The 22,409-nt window shown below is 43.0% G+C and overlaps 1 protein-coding gene across 2 annotated transcripts in view; it reads left to right on the forward strand.

Annotated features, from left to right (window-relative positions):
* The window catches only part of SLC45A4 (solute carrier family 45 member 4), a 142,361-nt gene that overhangs the window by 50,023 nt on the left and 69,929 nt on the right, over positions 1-22,409 (forward strand). The window lies entirely within an intron of this gene.

Genomic DNA, 22,409 nt, shown 5'->3' on the forward strand with positions numbered 1-22,409 from the left:
TAGTGGTCACTAATCTCAGATTAATAATCTGAGAGTAATGCCCAGCTCCCCCCACCAGTGACAGATATATTTTAGAGAACTGTTTATACTTTTATGCTTTTGACTACATCTCAGGTGTTTTCAGTGATTTCAGGTGACTCAGTGTTTGTCCACACAGTGCTGCACCAATGCAATGCTTAGTGAAGAAGCTACCTACACCGATGGGAGACCTCTCCCATCGGTGTAGGTACTCCACCTCCACAAGGCGGTAGCTATGTTGACAGGAGGGCTTTTCCTGTCAACATAGTACTGTCTAAATGTAGGCGTTAAGTCATATAACTGTAGCATTCAGTACTTTGGCCCCAGGTAGTGAAGCCCAGGCTTTGGCCCTGGGCCCCTGCAAGTCTAAGCCAACCCTGGTGACCCCGTTAAAATGGGATTGTGACCCACTTTGGGGTTGTGACTCACAGTTTGAGAACAGCTGGTGTAGACCAAGCCTTGGCTTTCAGCATAATGCAAGAATGGCTAAGTATTTCTTCTAGACTCCAGGTGTGACTGTTTGGTAGCATTGCAAATGTCTTAACAGTATGCTCCCTTTTTGATAGGGGAGGACAGATGTAATTTTGAGGGTAGTAAGTAGGGGAACCTGAAGGCAAGCGAAAACAAGGCCATCCGAAAACAACATGGCAAAGAGCTGGGGCACAGCTGGGGAACCATTGAAAGACTTGCCAGAAATAGACAGTAGTGGAGGATTTTAGTTGCTGCCTTAAATGCCAGAGGCATAATGGAAACATGATGAAATAGGGACAACCAACCTGTGAATAGAATAAAATGTTAATCCCTTTTCAGTAGCTTAAAGGGATGAGAGGGTGTGGTCTGAGTCACTACTTAAAGTCTGTGAATTTATGGAAAGGTCTTTGCTACTTGGATGCTTTCAATCTGCAGAACAAAAGCCCAGGTAAGAGTCTACCTCTCTTTCAGTACTCCTTTCTCTTAAGAATTGATTGAAGGAGCAAGGCTCTAATCAAAAACAAGGAAAGATTCCCTTTCTTTGATTAAAATGTAAAATCAAACTAAATCCACTCCCCTTCTTACAGCCTCCTCTGAAGTAAAAGGCATTGGGGAGAAAGGCAACTGTTTGTCTGACAATCCAGTGTAAACATGGCAATACTGGCCTGTCTTTCTGAAGATGCCTTCAAGGCACACTTGCCTCATCCAAGAGAAAGTAGTTCAGATATTGACAGACAGTAACACAGTGATGTGTTAAGAGGCACTTCTACTGTGAAAGTGGTGTGAGCATCACATATATGTTGCTGTTCACCTACTTGGGAAAGCAGTATTAGTTCTACACATGCACTTATTCCAACAGCACTTATGTAAGGTGTTAAACTTATGACTTTATAAAATGGACATTCTGTTTAAAATGCAGGGCTGGATGTTTTAGAACTTCCATTATATAATAGGATTCTAATACACCAGTTTTCAATATATTAAAATAATCCATACATTTTGGTTTCCATCCTATGCTGTCACCAAATTTTGTACAATTTCCCAGAGAAAGTAAGTCTTCTAGTGCTAGACTTCTTGCAAGGCGAGGGAAGTGCTTCACTGCTGTCTCTAGCTGTTGCTCCTTCAACAGGCATGCAAGTTCTTTTGGACTCACTGGACACTTTACCCCTTTAGGGTCTATGCAACCGGCATATATTAGTAGCAACACAGGACAGCCTTTTTTTAAACAAACCAGCATTTATTAGTCAACTGGCATACAGTATTTTAGGGTTCTTTGCTTAGAATGGAAAAGCGAAGCTTATATGTCCATTCCAGCAGCATAACCTTCCTCTGTCCAAAACAGTCAAGATGCCATCTTTTCCACTGGCACAGGGCAGCAGAGGGTTTTTATTATTATACCAATGTCCTGACACCTAAGTTCTGTTTTCAGGCTCTAGGCACCATTCTCTGGCATATTCTGCTTCCCAAGACCACCCCAATATTAGTCCCCTGTCGCTGGACAGAAATAACAATACAGAAGTGATTGGGGGTGGGGGTCATGCATATTTTCATAAATATGGAAATGTCCCACGTTCTCAGCATATGCTATTTCACAGCTATTGAAGCTAACTATAATAGAGTTGGAGCAGAGGGCACAGGGTTGCTATATAATGCAGTTCACATGTGTTCTTAATACTTGTTTGTTCTTGGTATGAAACCAGTCATACAAAATTGCAAATCTTGAAATATGTATATTTAATTATCAGAATAGTCTGGAAGGGTTTGTATGTTATCGAGACAACTGCACCATTCGCTTAATTTCCCACTTAAAAACTGCAGCTTTAGCAATCTTCACTTCCTGACTAGTTATACTGCCAAACAAATGTTTATCTTGTAAAATATCTTAAAATCTACAGTCCTGGCTTAATTCAAACAGTTTATTAATCTTTTGAATGAAAGTCATTGTTACACTGATAAACCGGGATATTATTTACAGCAATAGTTGCATTGTGTTCTGAACTTCCAACCTTTCATTCAGCTTTTTTTGTCAGCAGATCAATTGTTTGGGTCCTTCTAAAGATTTTATCCACATGTTTTGTTGGCAGGATCTTAAAGTGGAGTGAGAATGAGTCCTGGTGACCAGGCAGATGTTGTATATGTAGCTCATTAAATACCTACAGCGTAATCTACTTGGTTAGCAGATGTAGATGTATGAACACATTAGCAAAGTACTCTGACATTAAAACCCAGCTAAAATAGTCAGCTTATTAGTTGAGTGACTAACTTGAATTTTTAAATAAAAGCTAGACTATTTATACTACATAAAATTGGAGGTGGAGGAAGGGGAAGGATATTAAAATAGATTTCTTTTTTTTTAAGCTGGTTCAAGTTCCTGGTGAACAGATTTTTGCTTAATCCATGAATTTATCCATCTCTTGTTAAAACCCACTGTGGCCTGTCCCTCAACTGTAGGAGCGTCTACCTCACCTTTTTGCAGTGGCTGCAAAAGGCAACTTCTTCACTAGAAGATGTGAGCCAGTAAATCTAGCCTCACTTTGCTTCTATTTTGGAGAATGTAATTAGAGACTTGGTGTTTCCATGGTAGTGTCACCTTCATTCTGACTTAAGTTATGCTAATTATCCATCTTGCAACCATTTCACTATGTAAAAATACACTACTCCCTAATCCTACTAATAACTACTATTAGGGAAAACATCAAGGACAAAGATTGACTTTTCCTTGCCTGTTGTCAGGGAAGATCTAGAATCAGTTCAGATCAGGTATTGTAGTTTATTTATATTTAAGTACAGAATGGCCTAGTTGAAATTTTTGCTCTTAGTTTTCCTGTCTCTACTTAAAGAGCCAAGATCATTGTTAATGTGATTTCTTATGCCTTAATATTTTACAAGTTTTTTATCATTTATTGGTTGAACTGTGAGGTGCTACATAATGCAGATAATCATGGGCCAGGATCTTGTTGTGCTCAGTTCTGTACAAACAAATAATAAAAAGATGGTTCCTGCCCTAAGTGAGTCCTTCCCACTTATTTCCCTGCTTCATTAACCTTCCTACCCCTCCTTCCAGAAAAGATTTGGTGTGTCAAAGTATTGCCTTCCAGCATGACCTTTGCATATTTATCAAGTAGTAGCTATTTATGCCAAAACACATTACATATAGGAAATGCTTCAGCCACCAGTGAAATTCAGACATCTGTGGTGAAAGTGAACAGGTGCAAAACAATGACATGATTTACGACAAGATATGAAGAGGGAGAAATAACATTGTTTAGCTCTTACTTCAATAGACAAATTGAGAGGGTGGTGGAAGAAAATAAAAAGTGACCTGGTGCTCCCCACTTGAGCTTATGACAAAAGAAAAGGAATAATGGTTAAAATATAGCTACAGCAATATTTACACATTTTGTGCCTGTGTACATGTGTTACACCGGCTTCCTGCCTGTGTAATGTATACAAGTAAGCATATATTGCATCACGTATGGTTATGTTTGAATGCACGCTCCGTTCAGATTACATTTGTCACCTATTTTGGTGGTTGCTATGCAAGTCCTATAACATGTTTATCACAGTAAAGTAGCGCTGTCACTGAAATGAATGTGAGGATGACTGGTCTTCCTGAACAGACTTGCCAAAATAAAACTTAGTCCAGAAGGATAGACTCATTTTTTAAATTTAAAAATGAGCTTTTCCATCATCTGTCAAAACGTGTCTCATAAGTGTTTCCTCCCATTCTTTCTCTGGCTTATGACAACAAAACTGAAGTTTATAATATGCATAATTCTTATGCACATTTCTCTTCCCCAGTGGCTATAGTATTCATAGTTTTTACATTTCATCTGGGGTTAAGGAATCTTGCAAACATTTTTCCACTGTAAACTTTTTAACAGTTAAGACTGAATTCCTAAAGAGTGAAACACTTTTATAATCCATATCCTCAGCAATGTTTTCAATTATATGGGTACAAAGTAAAGTGTAAAGCTACAAGCATCTTTAGGCATTCATTGCTGGTGCTTACATATGTATCTGAGTATTGTACAAGACAGTATAGCAAGGCAGCCCTACCGTAGGGATTTCACAATTCGGAAGATGCATTGTAGGGAGAGGAAGGAGTTGCCTTAGACTTTCAACTTATTCATTCAAGTGCCTACTAATCGCAAGATCTTAACGTTCTGACAAACTAGGAAAATTTCGGTGCATAAGGGGCAAAATGGAAGAAATGAGTGTGAGAAAGGACAAAGTGGGTGGTAAGGCTGATTGCAAATGATGCAAATAAGGTATAGAGAATAACAGGTAGCAGGAGCTCAGGTCTGCACTAAATTGTGCAGGGCACTAAATTGTGCAGGGCACCAAAGGCAATACTGCAGACAAGTGGCAGCCAGCAGAACAATTCAAATATGGGACTGATGTGGCCTGAGCAGGCAAAGAAAATCACTTTGGTTGTGGTGATTTGGTTAGATTAGAAGGGATTGGTGTTGTGAGACTAAATGAGAAGTTGCAGTAAGCCAAGGCAAGAGGCAACAAGAGTATGGACAAGTAATCTAGCCATCAGGTTATCTAATTTTTTTTATTTTAATCTTGTGGTGAAAGAAACACCAAGAACCTACAAGCAGCCTGGATGTGCATTCAGTAGTAAAATAACATTGATCTTGCAAGCCTAAGAGATTAATAGAATGGGAGAGCTCTCAAAAACAAGAGGTAATAGGACACTACAGGAGGGGGAGGGAGTAAATAAATAGTCCTGTCCTGGCTGTGTTGATTTCAAAGAAGCAAGAGATTTCAAAACCTGAGACTGCATAAAGGGGATGGGGCAGGAGTGAACAGACACCTGTAATGAGGCAGCATAAACACTATAGAAGCTATTGGAGCTGAGGATGTTATCTGGAGACTGATGAAAATGAGACACTAGTCCTGTGGGTCTGCTCTCACAGAAGAGGAAAAGAATAGGAACTCTTAAACTTTGAAAATGATGTTGGAAGATAGAACTATGATGGGATCAGAAGAGCCATATGGTATCATAGCTAACATAGCTCAGGGAAGGTGAGGTTCCTATGCAGCAGGACTCTGCCTTCTGTCAGTTTATGCTGGATCTACACTGTGGGCTATGCTGGCATAGGTTCAGTAGTTACTCCTAGAGGAATTCTGATTTCCTGTGAAGCTTAACTACAGAGCAAAACACTGAAGCAATTGTGCCTGCAATGTGAATGGCAAACTGAATACCTTATAATAACAATATGACACTTTAGCCTTAGCATATTTAAAACTCTGGTTCACTGGGTGGTTAGTTTAAAAAAAGTTAAGGCTTGTATAGATGTAGAATCTTTACAAGAGACTAAACCTGATTTACCTGTCAGCATTCTTCTGTTGTCTGAGAGATCATACATCAGGCTAGAAGCAGCTAAATATAAGCTAGGAATGATAAACCTTGAGCTTGAAGCAGTTTAAATGAATGTTGGCATTTGTACTACGTACAGTACTGCACATGGCATGCTAGGGTCACTGATAACAAATGACTGCACCACAGAAGAGACTAAAATTTCTCTAAAAAAGAAAAGGAGTACGAGTGGCACCTTAGAGACTAACAAATCACTTCACTGCATCCGATGAAGTGAGCTGTAGCTCACGAAAGCTTATGCTGAAATAAATTGGTTAGTCTCTAAGGTGCCACTAGTACTCCTTTTCTTTTTGCGAATACAGACTAACACAGCTGCTACTCTGAAACCTAAAATTTCTCTGCACATCCATAAACCTCTAGGTGTGTCCATAATTATTTGACAGTGGAGAATAATAATGGCAGCTTGATGTACCTTTTTTTTTTGTTTGTTTTGTTATGGAAGGCAAGCCAGAGAACTTTATTTCCATTTTATATTAGGAAGTTAGGAACAGTTCAAGCTCTATCCAAATGTCACAATGACTGAAAATCCCCTTTAGCCAAATTTATGCAGAATATGGACTTGATCTGGTTTTGGATAGCTGAGGTTAGACAGTTAGGATTAAATTGTAAGAATCTTTGCAAAGTTTTCATTAAATCAATCTTCAAAGCCTAATTATAGTATCAGTAAAACACCAATTTCATGGTGAGGGTGTGTGCACGCACACAGTCAAATATTTGCAGTAATGTATAAGTTACAGATAAAATAAGAGGCTGCTTGAGAAGTTGCCAGTTTGATTTAAGGATATCTGTGCAGGAGGTCAGACTAGATGATTGTGGTCCCTTCTGACCTTAATGTCTGTATATTTTGACATGTGATGTTGACTCAATGTTTTGACAGTTATAAACCTTTAACTTTTTTAAATCTGCATCTACTGTAAATAATTCTGTTCCCCATAGCTTCCTACAAGGTTTTAAACTATGATGAGATGCATTGTTATGGGAAAATTTTACATAAGTAATCTTTAAAATTTGGCAATACTAACAGCCTCAAAGAGAAACTGACTTAATCTACTTTAATTATACAAGCAGAGATCACTATTTGTAAGACTGATTACAGTACCTTTTTAAATAGCTGTATGTAAAGTTGAAGAGCAAATTAGTATCCAATTTAAGAAATAGCATGTATTCATTAAAGTGTTATATGCAAGGGAACAACTAAGGCTATGCATCCTTGACTAGTCAATCTTTGACTTGATAAACCTTTTTTTATGGTATGTATTTTAATATATGCAAAACATAAAATTCTCCATGACTCGAAAGCATAGCTCATACTGGAGAGCAATTTACCAACTATTGCAATGTTGGTATAAACGCCTCTCCCATACTGTGCAACCCCTTGAAAGCTCTTAGTGAAATACTTAGCAAATATGGAGCCAGAGTAGCACAGATTATATGGCTGCAGTACAATAGCTCTTGCCCATTGACCTTGGTGGCTTATTCTTTGCCTCTTCCCAGTAGCAAGGACAAGGAGGTTGCTCCAGTGCATCCAGCTGGCAATATCCTTAAGTGATCATGAAGGTTCTCTTCTTTTGTGTCCCTGTTTATTGAAGGATCCCATTCGGAGACTGCGAGTTTTTAAGGAATATGGTTTACCTGTTCTGTGTCTTTACCACATGCTGAACTCCCAGGAACACCCGTGCCTAGATTGGATGAACTCCGTTTTAGCAGACATCTTGTCACTTGCAGTTTACTCACAATGCAGCAGTACCGTTTTCCTCACTGACTTGGCAATCCTCAGTCCTATTACTTTCTAAATTTTCAGGTTGCTGCCTGTAAGTGGTGGATGGGTTTTAAACTGTTACAGGGTGTTAGGGGGCTTATTCCTTCCCTGGTCCTTCTCACATGAACAGAGAGCAACAATATCCAAAGTCCAAAGGTGCAAACAATTCAATGTTTATTGGGGTGAACTTCCAGCAAGCATGATTCCAGTTTCCTTCCTTAGTGTCCCCCTTCCCAGCTCTGACACCACAGAGCCTTACCTGTGTCCCTATTCCCTCCCCTCCATAGCAAAACATGATTCCAGTTTCCCCACCCCCATTCCCTGTTCCCATTTCCCCCACACGCTTCCTTCCTGATTGACTGCAGACTGTATAGTAAAACTTGAGTTCTGCTTAGCTATAGCTTAACCAATCATTTTTCTGAAATTTAACTAACCAATCCTAACGTATTGTAACATGATTATGTAACCAATTATATCCCACCACCTTAATTAGTTTACACCCAGCAAAATTAATTATACAGCAGAGAGAAACAATCACAGAACCAGACAGAGATTATACAGAAAAACAATAGGGAAATGGGGACTACAGTGCTAGAACATCCGATGAAGTGAGCTGTAGCTCATGAAAGCTTATGCTCAAATAAATTGGTTAGTCTCTAAGGTGCCACAAGTACTCCTTTTCTTTTTGCGAATACAGACTAACACAGCTGTTACTCTGAAACAGAAATGAGGATTTCACATCCCAGCTATTGATAAGTGAGTTCTTGCCAGACAGGATGCTATCAAACTAAGTTTCCTTTTACATCTTCTAGGCACTTCCCTTTCTCTGGAGGCGATAGGTATTATCAGGACAGGATTGTATTCCTAACAGCCCAATAGCACCTTATTTCAATGTGGCTAGGTTGGAATGTGAGGCTGTGACCATTCGATTCCCAGCTTATGGCTGCCTCTGCTGCTTAGCCAAAGACTTTAGCCTAAGCACAGGGCCTCAGACTGTCACAGTAGGAGAAGGACCTTACGCCGGCAGACAGTGATTTTGATTTTTTCTTTCTTTTATACCTCTATAACTAGCTAAGTGATAAGAATACACCTAAATTCTTAGAGTATCGGCCTTTACAGACAGACCTGAATATCTATATCCTAACAGGGAATTTTTTGTTTTTAAATCCTTTAACAGTTTATACCTGGCTATGCAAAATGACACTCTTGAGCCTCATCCTGATATTGGACAGCACCTACTCTTTGGGGACCCCAGTGCCATAAGTCAACAGAAGCTTATGCCTTTCTGTTGGTTTATCAGAGAGAATTAATTTTTTCCCCTCTGAATGTTCATACCTCTCCACTTCATACTTTTTAAAAAAACTTTTTATTCCAAAGGACTGGTCTAACTATGACCAGCAGTGGTCATTTCTATTGTAATCTCCTTTTCTCTTCCCCATTCCGGCCCCCCAATCAATGAGGTACATTTAAAGTTGTATTTGTACATTATCTTTGGGGACTTTGTTAATTAAGATTAATACAGTGCAAACTAGTATTGTGTTGTGGAGTGTAGTCAAAATGAAGGCCACTGTGGGTGGAAGTAGCTAATCGGTCAGCCAAATTTTTACATTACTTATTTCCAAAGCAGTCATTGTGCCTCAAACTATGTGGCCATATATCTGGTACTTATGCATATTTAGCTCATTTCTTAAAAGCAGATTGTGAAGTTTTATTTGTTTAGCAATAAACCAAAGTAGTTTAATCAGGGTTTGTGATCTCCAGTCTTTTTTAAAAAAAGAAGTAAGGGGGGGAAGATTTCAGCAGTGATTTAACAGCAGGATCGAATCTAATGTTAGTAACAGCCATTGCAAAGAGTCTTTTACATTGTAGAATCTTTTTTTTTTTTTTTAAAGTCTTCCCAGCAGTGTTTCAGAACTCTATCAAAGATAATAAAAAGAAAGGGAGTACTTGTGGCACCTTAGAGACTAACATTTATTTGAGCACAAGTTTTCGTGAGCTACAGCTCACTTCATCGGGTGCATTCAGTGGAACATCCGATGAAGTGAGCTGTAGCTCACGAAAGCTTGTGCTCAAATAAATTTGTTAGTCTCGAAGGTGCCACAAGTACTCCTTTTCTTTTTGCAAATACAGACTAACACGGCTGCTACTCTGAAACCTGTAAGGATGATAAAGGAACCCACTTCCCTACCCATTCACTCCTAATGGGCTGCCGTGCAGAAGAGAGTGAGGAAGTAGTGCTCCTTAAATGACACTTCTGTACAGTGACACCATGGAAGCCTTCCATGCCTGTTGTGTACAGTTAGAGCTCTATCTTTAGGAGATAAAGAAATATATATGCATGCCCAGAAAATGGGCCAACCAGGGAAACAGTTGCTGTACATGGCAGCTACTGTCAGTTACCGGCAGGATTCCCTTTGGTAAATCTGCATAATTAATACTGTTTGCATCAGCAATTGTAAGTTAATTAACTGTCCTTCCCTGCCTCTCCTAGGGTATGTCTACACTACGAAATTAGGTCGAATTTATAGAAGTCAGTTTTGTAGAAAGCAGTTTTATACAGTTGATTGTGTGTCCCCCCACACAAGTGCTCTAAGTGCATGTAGTCGGCGGAGTTTGTCCACAGTACCGAGGCAACCATCGACTGCCGGAGCGTTGCACTGTGGGTGGCTATCCCACAGTCTCCGCCGCCTGGGTAGAAATCCTAGTGCCTGATGGGGCTAAAACATTTTCACGGGTGGTTCTGGGTACATATCGTCAGGCCCCCGTTCCCTCCCTCCGTGAAAGCAAGGGCAGACAATTGTTTTGCACCTTTTTTCTTGAGTTACCTGTGCAGACGCCATACCACGGCAAGCATGGAGCCCGCTCAGCTATCCGTCACCCTATGTCTCCTGGGTGCTGGCAGACGTGGTACTGCATTGATACACAGCAGCAGTTTATGGCCTTTTGGCAGCAGACAGTGCAGTATGACTGGTAGCCGTCATCGACATAGTCCCGGGTGCTCTTTTAATCGGGCACCTGGGCAAACATGGGAGTGACTCAGCCAGGTCATTTCCCTTGTTTCGTCTCACGCCGATTCAGTCCTACAGGCAGTGTGCGGCGATTCAGTCCTACTGGCAGTGTCTTTTAACCTCCAGCCAGCAGAAGATGATGGCTAGTCATCATACTGCACCGTCTTCTGCCGAGCACCCAGGGGATGATGATGGCTAGCGGTTGTACTGCACAATCTGCTGCCAGCAAGATGTATAAAGATAGATGAAGTGGCTCAAAACAAGAAATAGACCAGATTTGTTTTGTATTCATTTTCTCCTTCCCTCTGTGAAATCTGGCCTGCTAAACCCAGTTTTGAGTTCTATCCTTGAGGGAGCCATTCAGTTTCTCGCAAAGCCACCCCCTTTGTTGATTTTAATTCCCTGTAAGCCAACCCTGTAAGCCATGTCATCAGTTGCCCCTCCCTTCGTCAGGGCAATGGCAGACGATAATTCGGCGCCTTTTTTCTGTGTAGACGCCATACCATGGCAAGCATGGAGCCCGCTCAGATCACTTTGGCAATTAGGAGCACATTAAACACCACGCGCATTATCCAGCAGTATATGCAGCACCAGAACCTGGCAAAGCGATACCGGGGAGTAGACAATGTCAGCGCAGTGACGTGAGTGATGAGGACATGGACACAGACTTCTCTCAAAGCAGGGGCCCTGGCAATGTGGGCATCATGGTGCTAATGTGGCAGGCTCATGCGGTGGAACGCCGACTCTGGGCTCGGGAAACAAACACAGACTGATGGGACCGCATAGTGTTGCAGGTCTGGGATGATTCCCAGTGGTGGTTAAGGGCACTTCCATGGAACTTTGTGACTTGCTTTCCCCTGCCCTGAGGCGCAAGAATACCAAGATGAGAGCAGCTGTCACAGTTGAGAAGCACGTGGCAGTAGCCCTGTAGAAGCTTGCAATGCTAGACAGCTACTGGTCAGTCGGGAATCAATTTGGAGTGGGCAAATCTATTGTGGGGGCTGCTGTGATGCAAGTAGCCAACGCAATCAAAGATCTGCTGATATCAAGGGTAGTGACCCTGGGAAATGTGCAGGTCATAGTGGATGGCTTTGCTGCAATGGGATTCCCGAACGGTGGTGGGTACATAAACCACAAGGGGTACTTTTCAATAGTGCTACAAGCACTGGTGGATCACAAGGGACGTTTCACCAACATCAACGGGGGATGGCCGGGAAAGGTACATGACTCTCGCATCTTCAGGAACTCTGGTCTGTTTCAAAAGCTGCAAGAAGGAACTTTATTCCCAGACCAGAAAATAACCGTTGGGGACATTGAAATGCCTATATGTATCCTTGGGGACCCAGCCTACCCCTTCATGCCATGGCTCATGAAGCCATACACAGGCAGCCTGGAAAGTAGTCAGGAGCTGTTCAACTACAGGATGAGCAAGTGCAGAATGGTGGTAGAATGTGCATTTGGGCATTTAAAAGCGCGCTGGTGCAGTTTACTGACTCGGTTAGACCTCAGCGAAACCAATATTCCCACTGTTATTACTGCTTGCTGTGTGCTCCACAATGTCTGTGAGAGTAAGGGGGAGATGTTTATGGTGGGGTGGGAGGTTGAGTCAAATCGCCTGGCTGCTGGTTTCGCACAGCCAGACACCAGGGCGGTTAGAAGAGCACAGGAGGGCACGGTACGCATCAGAGAAGCTTTGAAAACCAGTTTCATGACTGGCCAGGCTATGGTGTGAAAGTTCTGTTTGTTTCTCCATGATGAAACCCACCGCCCCTTGGTTCACTCTACTTCCCTGTAAGCTAACCACCCTCCCCTCCTCCCTTCGATCACTGATTGCAGAAGCAATAAAGTCATTGTTGCTTCACATTCATGCATTCTTTATTAATTCATCACACAAATAGGGGGATAACTACCAAGGTAGCCCAGGAGGGGTGGTGGAGGAGGGAAGGACAAGGCCACACAGCACTTTAAAAGTTTAAAACTTATTGAATGCCAGCCTTTTGTTGCTTGGGCAATCCTCTGGGGTGGAGTGGCCGGAGGGCCCCCCCACCGCGTTCTTGGGAGTCTGGGTGAGGAGGCTATGGAACTTGGGGAGGAGGGCGGTTGGTTACACAGGGGCTGTAGCGGCGGTCTGTGCTCATGCTGCCTTTCCTGCAGCTCAACCATACACTGGAGCATATTGGTTTGATCCTTCAGCAACCTCAGCATTGAATCCTCCCTCCTCTCATCACGCTGCCACCACATATGAGCTTCTGCCCTCTCTTCAGCCTGCCACTTACTCTCTTCAGCCCACCACCTTTCCTCCCGGTCATATTGTGCTTTCCTGCACTGTGACATTGTCTGCCTCCACGCATTCATCTGTGCTCTGTCAGTGTGGGAGGACAGCATGAGCTCAGAACATTTCATCAAGAGTGTGTTTTTTTGCCTTCTAATCTTCACTAGCCTCTGGGAAGGAGAAGATCCTGTGATCATTGAAACACATCCAGCTGGTGGAGGAAAAAAAAAGGGACAGTGGTATTTAAAAAGACACATTTTCTAGAACAACGACTACACTCTTTCTTGGTAAACTTTGCTGTCAACATTACATACACAGCACATGTGCTTTCGTTTCAAGGTCGCATTTTGCCTCCCCCCACCACATGGCTAACAGCGGGGAACATTTCTGTTCAGCCACAGGCAAACAGCCCAGCAGGAACGGGCACCTCTGAATGTCCCCTTAAGAAAAGCACCCCATTTCAACCAGGTGACCATGAATGATATCACTCTCCTGAGAATAACACAGAGAGATAAAGAACAGATGTTGTTTGAATGCCAGAAAACGTACACTGCAATGTTTTGTTCTTCAGTGATTCCTGAGTACGTGCTACTGGCCTGGTGTGGTAAAGTGTCCTACCATGGTGGGTGGAATAAGGCTGTCCTCCCCAGAAACCTTTTGCAAAGGCTTTGGGAGTACATCCAGGAGAGCCGCAAATGCCAGGGCAAATTAATCATTAAACAAGCTTGCTTTTAAACCATGTATAGTATTTTAAAAGGTACACTCACCAGAGGTCCCTTCTCTGCCTGGCAGGTCCGGGAGGCAGCCTTGGGTGGGTCCGGGGGGGGACTGTCTCCAGATCCAGGGTGAGAAACAGTTCCTGGCTGTCGGGAAAACTGGTTTCTCCACTTGCTTGCTGTGAGCTATCTACAACTTCATCATCTTCCCCGTCCCCAAAACCTGCTTCTGTGTTGCCTCCATCTCCATTGAAGGAGTCAAACAACACAGCTGGGGTAGTGGTGGCTGAACCCCCTAAAATGGCATGCAGGTCATCATAGAAGCGGCATGTTTGGGGCTCTGACCCGGAGCGGCCGTTTGCCCCTCTGGTTTTCTGGTAGGAACTCCTTAAGTTTCCTTAAGTTTCACGCAGCATTGCTTCAGGTCCCTGTTATGGCCTCTGTCCTTCATGTCCTGGGAGATTTTGACAAATGTTTTGGCATTTTGAAAACTGGAACAGAGTTCTGATAGCACGGATTCCTCTCCCCGTACAGCGATCAGATCCCGTACCTCCCGTTCGGTCCATGCTGGAGCTCTTTTGTGATTCTGGGACTCCATCATGGTCACCTCTGCTGATGAGCTCTGGCCAGCGTGGCAATTTCCAGGTGACGATGCAAACAGGAAATTGAAATTCAAAAGTTTGTGGGCCTTTTCCTGTCTACCTGGCCAGTGCATCTGAGTTGAGAGTGCTGTCCAGAGCAGTCACAACCGAGCACTCTGGGATAGGTCCCGGAGGCCAATACCGTCTAATTGCGTCCACAGTACCCCATATTCAACCCGGCAAGGCCGATTTAAACACTAATCTGCTTGTCAGAGGTGGATTAAGGAAATTGATTTTAAAAGCCCTTTAAGTCGAAAAAAAGGACTTCATCATGTCGACGGATGCAGGTTTACATTGATTTAACACTGCTAAATTCGACCTAAACTCCTAGTGTAGACCAGGGCCTAGTAGAATAAGGTGAGGGAGAGAACAGTGGCAGCATGGCTCATGGGGAGGCTACTACTTTCCCACAACAGCACAGCCAGGAAACCTCATGGAGGATCTGATAGTCACCACTAAGTAGCCTATATTTCATGTAGTTAAAACCTTGTGCTGAATTAATATCTTTTCCTATGGAGTTTGGAGCAGATTCCTCAAGGTGACACACTGAGTTTCTGTCATAACTTTCTGCTATTGCTGGGGTAAACCCTCAGGAGAACATGACCCAAACTTTGGGCCAGCCTGGTCATCTGGTGGTAGTGCTCCACTTTGTTTTGGAAGGGATCCTGGTTTTCCATATTTTTCACTTCAAGCCTGCACTGTCTGGAAAGTTGCAGAAACAGCATGCCTGCCTCCTGTAGTAGGAGAACATGACTTTGGGTTATTTAACAGCTACTCCTCTGACCTTAAGGAGTATTGTGGATGACTGACTTTTACAAGAGACCTTGCTGACCACAAGAATTGGGCATGTGATGCAGAGAATATAACAAGCCACCCATAGATCAGTGGATGAAGACTCCTGGAGACAGATGTCTTCAATTTGTTTGGTCGTGGAAAGGAAGGAAACAACTAAACATTGTACAAACTGACATGAGTACATAAGTCATCCTGGCAAAAGTGAGTGTCTTGTGTGTGGATGAAGAACTATTTTCATAAAGGCTTAAAACTAGCTTCTGAATGCACTGTAAAATTATGCATTTTGTTCTTTTACACTTATTTCTTTGGACTCCATTACTTAGACATTGTATATCGACTGCTATTTTAAAATTGGGTCAGTTACATGGTACTGCAGTGCGTAAAAACACTGTCAGTGAAATCAAATTGATGCTGGAACACTTTTTTTTTTTTTTCTTTAAAGAAATATCAACTATTGGCTACAAACCATCTTGTGTAGAAATGTTATTTATGACTTAGTGTCAAAGGTTTCAGATCCTCACGCCATCTTATACTCAGAACAAAACATTTTTGATTTTTGATCACTTGAGGACTACAGATTAAATGTTAGGACCTGACGTTTTAGTACGTAGTCTTGTTATGGAAGCTTATTAAATACAGTTCTTCTTGTACCCTTTTACCAGTGATGTCTTTATATGCCTCATTAACAAATAAGTGGGACAGCATTTTAACCTGTTTTTTATCTGCAGTCAGATTAAATGTAACTGGATTTTTTGAAAAAATAAATTAAAAAAATTGCAGAGCTGGACCACTAACTAAATATTCCCATTTCCTTTTCTCTGAGATTATATGGAACAGTGCCACGCATCTGAGACCCTCACTAAGTGGTGGTAGGAGGGAATGAGCTCTCATCTTAAGAAACTCTGGGCCAGCAATAGCTTTCCCCTTCATATGGTGTGTTTGTGTTCGGGGAGATAGCTTTTAGTTTGCTCTGATTTTTTCAAAACTCTCTATTCATACTACTGGAGCAATATGGGCTGGGGATGGGGACATGGGCTTTAGTTTTGTAAAAGATGAAGGATGGGGGTTTTTTTGTTTGTTTTTTTAAGCTGATTTCATCACTGTAGTAAACAGTAGGCAGTACTTGTGCCTGGGCTATGAATAGGGCCCTACCAAATTCACTGCCATGAAAAACACGTCACGGACCGTGAAATCTGGTCTCCTGTGTGCTTTTACCTTACACTATGCAAATTTCATGGGGGAGACCAGTGTTTCCCAAATTGGGGGTCCTGACCCAAAAGGGAGTTGCAGGAGGTCACAGAAGGGGGGTCATGGTATTGTCACCCTTACTTCTGCACTGCCCTCAGAGTTGGGGGGGCTGGAGAGCAGTGACTGTTGGCTGGCTACCCAGCTCTGAACGCAGTGCTCTGCCAGCAGCAGTGCGGAATACTTCTGTGCTGCTCCTGGCAGCAGCTCTGCCTTCAGAGATGGGCTCCCAGCCAGCAGCTGCCACTCCCCAGCTGCCCTGCTCCCAAGGCAGCGCTGCTACCAGCAGCACAGAAGTAAGGGTAGCAGTACCACGATACCCCCTCCTACAATAACCTTGCAGACCCCCCAGCTTCTCTTTGGGTCAGAACACCTACAGTTACACCACCATGAAATTTCAGATCTAAATAGCTGAAATCATCAAATTTACGATTTTAAAAAATCCTGTGGCAGCGAAATTGACCAAAATGGACCATCAATTTGGTAGGGCCCTAGCTATAAATTTCTCTTCGCACCTGTAAGACTGACTTTGAATTCAGTCTAGAGGCTGAGAGGGTAAGTGGTTTTGGTACTTATGCGGATGCAGCTAGGAGTATTTGTGTGGATAGGGGGTAAATTGTGCTGCAGTCAGAAAATCCTGGAGATGAACATTCAGCAGCTCTAATAGATTGTTTTAGAAAGTTTTGGCGCAGTGAATTCTGCGAGAACTTGAAGGGTTTAACATGTCCCTTAGGCTATGAAAATTACTTACAATGGAGACTTCTGTACTGTTACTTATAAAGTTCTGTCCTCTAATGCAGTGTTTCTCAAATGCGGGTCTCTGGGACCCACTGATCAACTTCTTAGCACTTCCTGCATGCCGGGGAACAGCTGGTGGGGGGCGGGGGGAAGAGCAGGGAGGGGGCAAAAAGAGGAGGGGTGGAGTGGGGGCTGAGCAGAGGTCTTGGGGGCCCATGAAAGTTTTTAAATCCTCAAAAAGAAAAGGAGTACTTGTGGCACCTTAGAGACTAACCAATTTATTTGAGCATGAGCTTTCATGAGCTACAGCTCACTTCATCGGATGCATACTGTGGAAACTGCAGCAGACATTATATACACACAGAGATCATGAAACAATACCTCCTCCCACCCCACTGTCCTGCTGGTGGAAATGGCCCAACTTGATGATCACTTTAGATAAGCTATTACCAGCAGGACAGTGGGGTGGGAGGAGGTATTGTTTCATGATCTCTGTGTGTATATAATGTCTGCTGCAGTATGCATCCACGGTATGCATCCACGGTATGCATCCGATGAAGTGAGCTGTAGCTCACGAAAGCTCATGCTCAAATAAATTGGTTAGTCTCTAAGGTGCCACAAGTACTCCTTTTCTTTTTGCGAATATAGACTAACACGGCTGTTACTCTGAAACCTTTAAATCCTCAGCTTGCTAAAGTTTGAGAATTGCTGCTCTAATGCATGCAGCCATCTGCTGGGGGGGCGGGGGGCAGAGAAGCAATACATGTCCATTTTGTTCATTACTGCAAGTTACTTTAGCTAAAATGACCTGTAATATCAGATATTTAGCTGACTGGGCCTCTTAAATGGAAGAGGAAACCCATCCTTCTGCAGTGTAGTCTCCTGACTCTGATGGTTATAACCCAATAAAACCCACAAGCCTGGATGAACTAGGAGGCTAAAGTACATAACTTGAAAATGCAAATATCTAATATAACAGCATTACTTTGAAGTACACTTTTTAAATTAGGTTGGCATAACGGCACATGGTGCTGTATTGTTGGCTGTGTATTTTTAAAAAGTTTCCTACAAAATGACTTTACCTACCTAACTCAAAATTATCAGGTGAGGTATAGGAAGAAATGGAGGCCTGGACACAGTTGCTATCATCACTTATAGTGAGGGAGAGGACTTGAATATAATTACATACTATAGAAGGATTACATACTATAGGATTATAGTATGTAATCCTGCTTCTGTACTTCCTACCTCATCCTTCTTTAGACCCCACCTCTGTATTTAAATTTACAACACTTTGAGTACTGAGTGACTTTTCTGAGAATTTACAAGTAAATCCATTAATTAGAACTAAAATTAAAAACTGCATCCCTTTTATAAATTTAGCATGTCAGCCTTGCACCAAATGATTTTAGTTGCAGAATAATCTCTCTTCAAACTTTCCTTATAAAGAACATTAACTGAAATCTTGTTTTGGCTATATTTGAATAAATTAGGTAGCAGATAACCTGTTTTAGCTAATTGAGGATTAAACATTCCTGACAGGCTCAAGTAAACAGCTCAGATTACTCTTGAGTGGGGTCATTGCTACTTCAAAAATAACTCAAGGGATCACCATCCTTTTAAAGCTAATTTCCATGCAACGATTCTGTTGGTAGTAATGTGCCCTAGGAGACCTCTTGCCACAGCTCATACTACCTTTCAGAGGTCCCATGGTCACAGTCTGGGCATCAATGCTTCACAGGCTCTGTGGCACGACTGTCTTGCCTCCTTTGTACACTGAGGGCATGTCTACGTTGCAAAGTTGTCAATTTAAGTTGAAATCCAGACACCGCATTGATTAAGTGCGCGAGTGTGATCTGATTACAATGCTTGCATGGATACACAGAAAAGTGCACTCTGGGTAGCTAGCCTACAGTGCAGCTAGCTGCAGGGGCTTTTGAGATGGGCTTGCAATGCCTCATGGGACCAAAGCATTGTCGCAGAGGGGATGGGAGCATGGCTTCGACTGCCAATGATGCAGATCCCTCCCTCCCTCTATCAATGGCAAACAACCCTTTTTGCGCTTTTTTTGAAAGCCTAGCTTAGCCACGCATATGCCATAGCCTGAGAAGCATGGACCCCGCTCAACTGTTCCACCCTGGTGGGCTGGGATGGGCAGGGATGTCATTGCTAACCTCTGTTTGCCAGAAGCTGGGAATGGGTGACAGAGGATGGTTCACTTGATTACCTGTTCTGTTCATTTCCTCTGGGGCACCTGGCATTGGCCGCTGTTGGGCAGGATACTGGGCTAGATGGACCTTTGGTCTGACCCAATATGGCTGTTATGTTCTTATTACTGCAGGATAAGGCATGAGGTGTTTGTATTTCCAGACTCCAGACAGGAGCCTCCATACAGAACATTGCAATGTCATTCAAGCAGTCCTACTGCAAGCCATGGAATGAAACCATTCCCAGTTGCTGCTGGCAATTGTGCAGCAGCTGAATATGGTGAAGCCCTGTTTCTGGTCCTGGGAAACCAGCAGTGACTGGTAGGATCGCATAATTATGCAACTATGGGATGACAAGCAGTGGCTGCAGAACTTCTGCATGTGGAAGGCCAATTTCCAGGAACTTTGCACAGCACTTTCCCCAGGCCTGAAGTGCAGCAACACTAAAATGAGCCCTGCTCTGATAGTGGAGAAGCAAGTGGCAATCTCGCTGTGGAAGCTTGCACTGCCAGACTGCTACTGGTCTGTGGGGAATCAATTTGGAGTTTGTAAATACACTGTAGGAGCTGTTGTGATCCAAGTATGCAGGGCCATTAATCAACTTCCCCTAAGAAGGGTAGTGACTCCAGGCAACATGCAGGACGTTGGGAACCGCAGCGCGACAGAATCATCCACTAACTGCCACGGAGTGATAGATGGCATGCATATCCCTATCTTGGTACCAGACCTCCTAACCAAAGAGTACATAAACAGTGGTGGATACTTTTCAGTGGTGTTGCAAGAGCTGGTAGATCACAGGGCATCAACGTGGGATGGTCAAGACAGGTGCATGACGCGCACATCTTTAGGAACACAGGTCTATTCAGAAAGCTGAATCGGGGCCTTTCTTTCCAGGTTGTAAAATAACCATTGATGATATGCCAGTAGTGATCCTGGGAGACCCAGCCAATCCTTGGCTCTCATGGCTCATGAAGCTGTACACCAGCCACCTGGACAGCAGTAAGGAGCAGTTCAACAATAGGCTGAGCAAGCGCAGAATGATGATGGAATGTGCCTTTGGATATTTAAAGGGTCGCTGGTGCATGTTGCTTACTAGGTTAGACCTCAGTGAAAGCAATATCCCCATTGTTCTCGTTGCCTCCTGCATGCACCATAATATCCGAGACAAAGGGAGAGAAGTTTCTGCAGTGGTGGGGCAAGGAAGCAGATAGCTTGGCAGTTAGTTTTTTGAGCAGCCAGATACCAGAGCAATAAGCGCAGCCCAGCAAGGAGCTCTGCATTTCCAGGAGGCTTCAGTAGTGAGCTACAGTAATGTGTGCCACTTATCTGCATTGTGCCTTCCCGTACCATCCCTTCCATTGTTATACCAATAAAATAAAAACCAGCAGGATCTTATTAAAGGGGAAAAAGCAAAATGCCACATTTATTGCGAATACAGAAAGAATCCTAGTAAGCAGTTAGTTATAGCTATAACATTCCATTCAATTTCATATTTATACACACACACACATTCTGCAAGATTGTTATCATAGTTACCAGCCTTAGAGTTGCTCATGCCAAGCCACTGGCCAGGTGGCCTGGACATGAGGAGGGAGCAGGGCCTTGTCAGATGTTCATCTGATGCTCCTGGAAGTTGGTTTTCAGAATCAGACCCCAAAGTTCTCACTTTCTAGAGTCCATTTTTATAGGAATTTCTTCCTGTGCCAGTCTATGGGAATTGCTTCATCATGCTGTTGCTGAATCAATCAGCAGATGGCACATTCCTGACGGCTCCGTGCTGCCAGATGTTATCTTGTTCTTTGGTTCTCCCATTCTTGAGGCTGTTGGGTGGATTCCAGTCTGCCCTCCTGGGGGCCTCTGGTTATTTTCACTTGACACCTTCTTCAGCCAATGGACACTGGATTCTTAGGCTGTCACCTCCCTGATCATTCAGTTATTATCCACACCAAAAGAAAGTATTTGTGGCACCTTAGAGACTAACCAATTTATTTGAGCATAAGCTTTCATGAGCTACAGCTCACTTCATCGGATACATTCAGTGGAAAATACAGTGGGGAGATTTATATACACAGAGAACATGAAACAATGGGTGTTACCATACACACTGTAACCAGAGTGATCACTTAAGGTGAGCTATTACCAGCAGGAGAGCGGGGGGGTGGGGGGGGAACGGACCTTTTGTAGTGATAATCAAGGTGGGCCATTTCCAGCAGTTGACAAGAATGTCTGAGGAACAGTGGGGGGTGGGGAGGATACACATGAGGAAATAGTTTTACTTTGTGTAATGACCCATCCACTCCCAGTCTCTATTCAAGCCTACGTTAATTGTATCCAGTTTGCAAATTAATTCCAATTCAGCAGTCTCTCGTTGGAGTCTGTTTTTGAAGGTTTTTTTGTTGAAGTATTGCCACTTTTAGGTTTGTAATCGAGTGACCAGAGAGATTGAACTGGTTTTTGAATGTTATAATTCTTGACGTCTGATTTAGGCTTGAATAGAGACTGAGAGTGGATGGGTCATTACACAAAGTTAAAACTATTTCCCCATGTGTATACTACCCCCCCCCCACTGTTCCTCAGATGTTCTTGTCAACTGCTGGAAATAGACCACCTTGATTAGCATTATAAAAGGTCCGCCCCCCCTCCCCCAGCTCTCCTGCTGGTAATAGCTTACCTTAAGTGATCACTCTGGTTACAGTGTGTATGGTAACACCCATTGTTTCATGTTCTCTGTGTATATAAATCTCCCCACTGTATTTTCCACTGAATGCATCCAATGAAGTGAGCTGTAGCTCACGAAAGCTCATGTTCAAATAAATTGGTTAGTCTCTAAGGTGCCACAAGTACTCCTTTTCTTTTTGCAAATACAGACTAACACAGCTGCTACTCTGAAACCTATCCACACCAAGCATGCATCCACGTACATCCTCTATCTCTCTATTTTAATCACAATTGTTAACAAAGTGAGATGAATACAACAAAAGGGCAGGGAGTCTCTGGGTGCTGTTTCTGTTGTTACAGAGTATTGCTTTGAGTCTCTCTCTGTGTGAGTAGTTGTTATTACAAAGAATTGCTTTGAGAACAGACTCTGTCTTAGAATGTACTAACACAATTAGCAGCTTGCAAGTTTCACACACAGAGGGAGAGAAACAG

Source organism: Caretta caretta, chromosome 2 (assembly GCF_965140235.1).
Source record: "Caretta caretta isolate rCarCar2 chromosome 2, rCarCar1.hap1, whole genome shotgun sequence".
Classification (NCBI taxonomy): Eukaryota; Metazoa; Chordata; order Testudines; family Cheloniidae; genus Caretta; species Caretta caretta.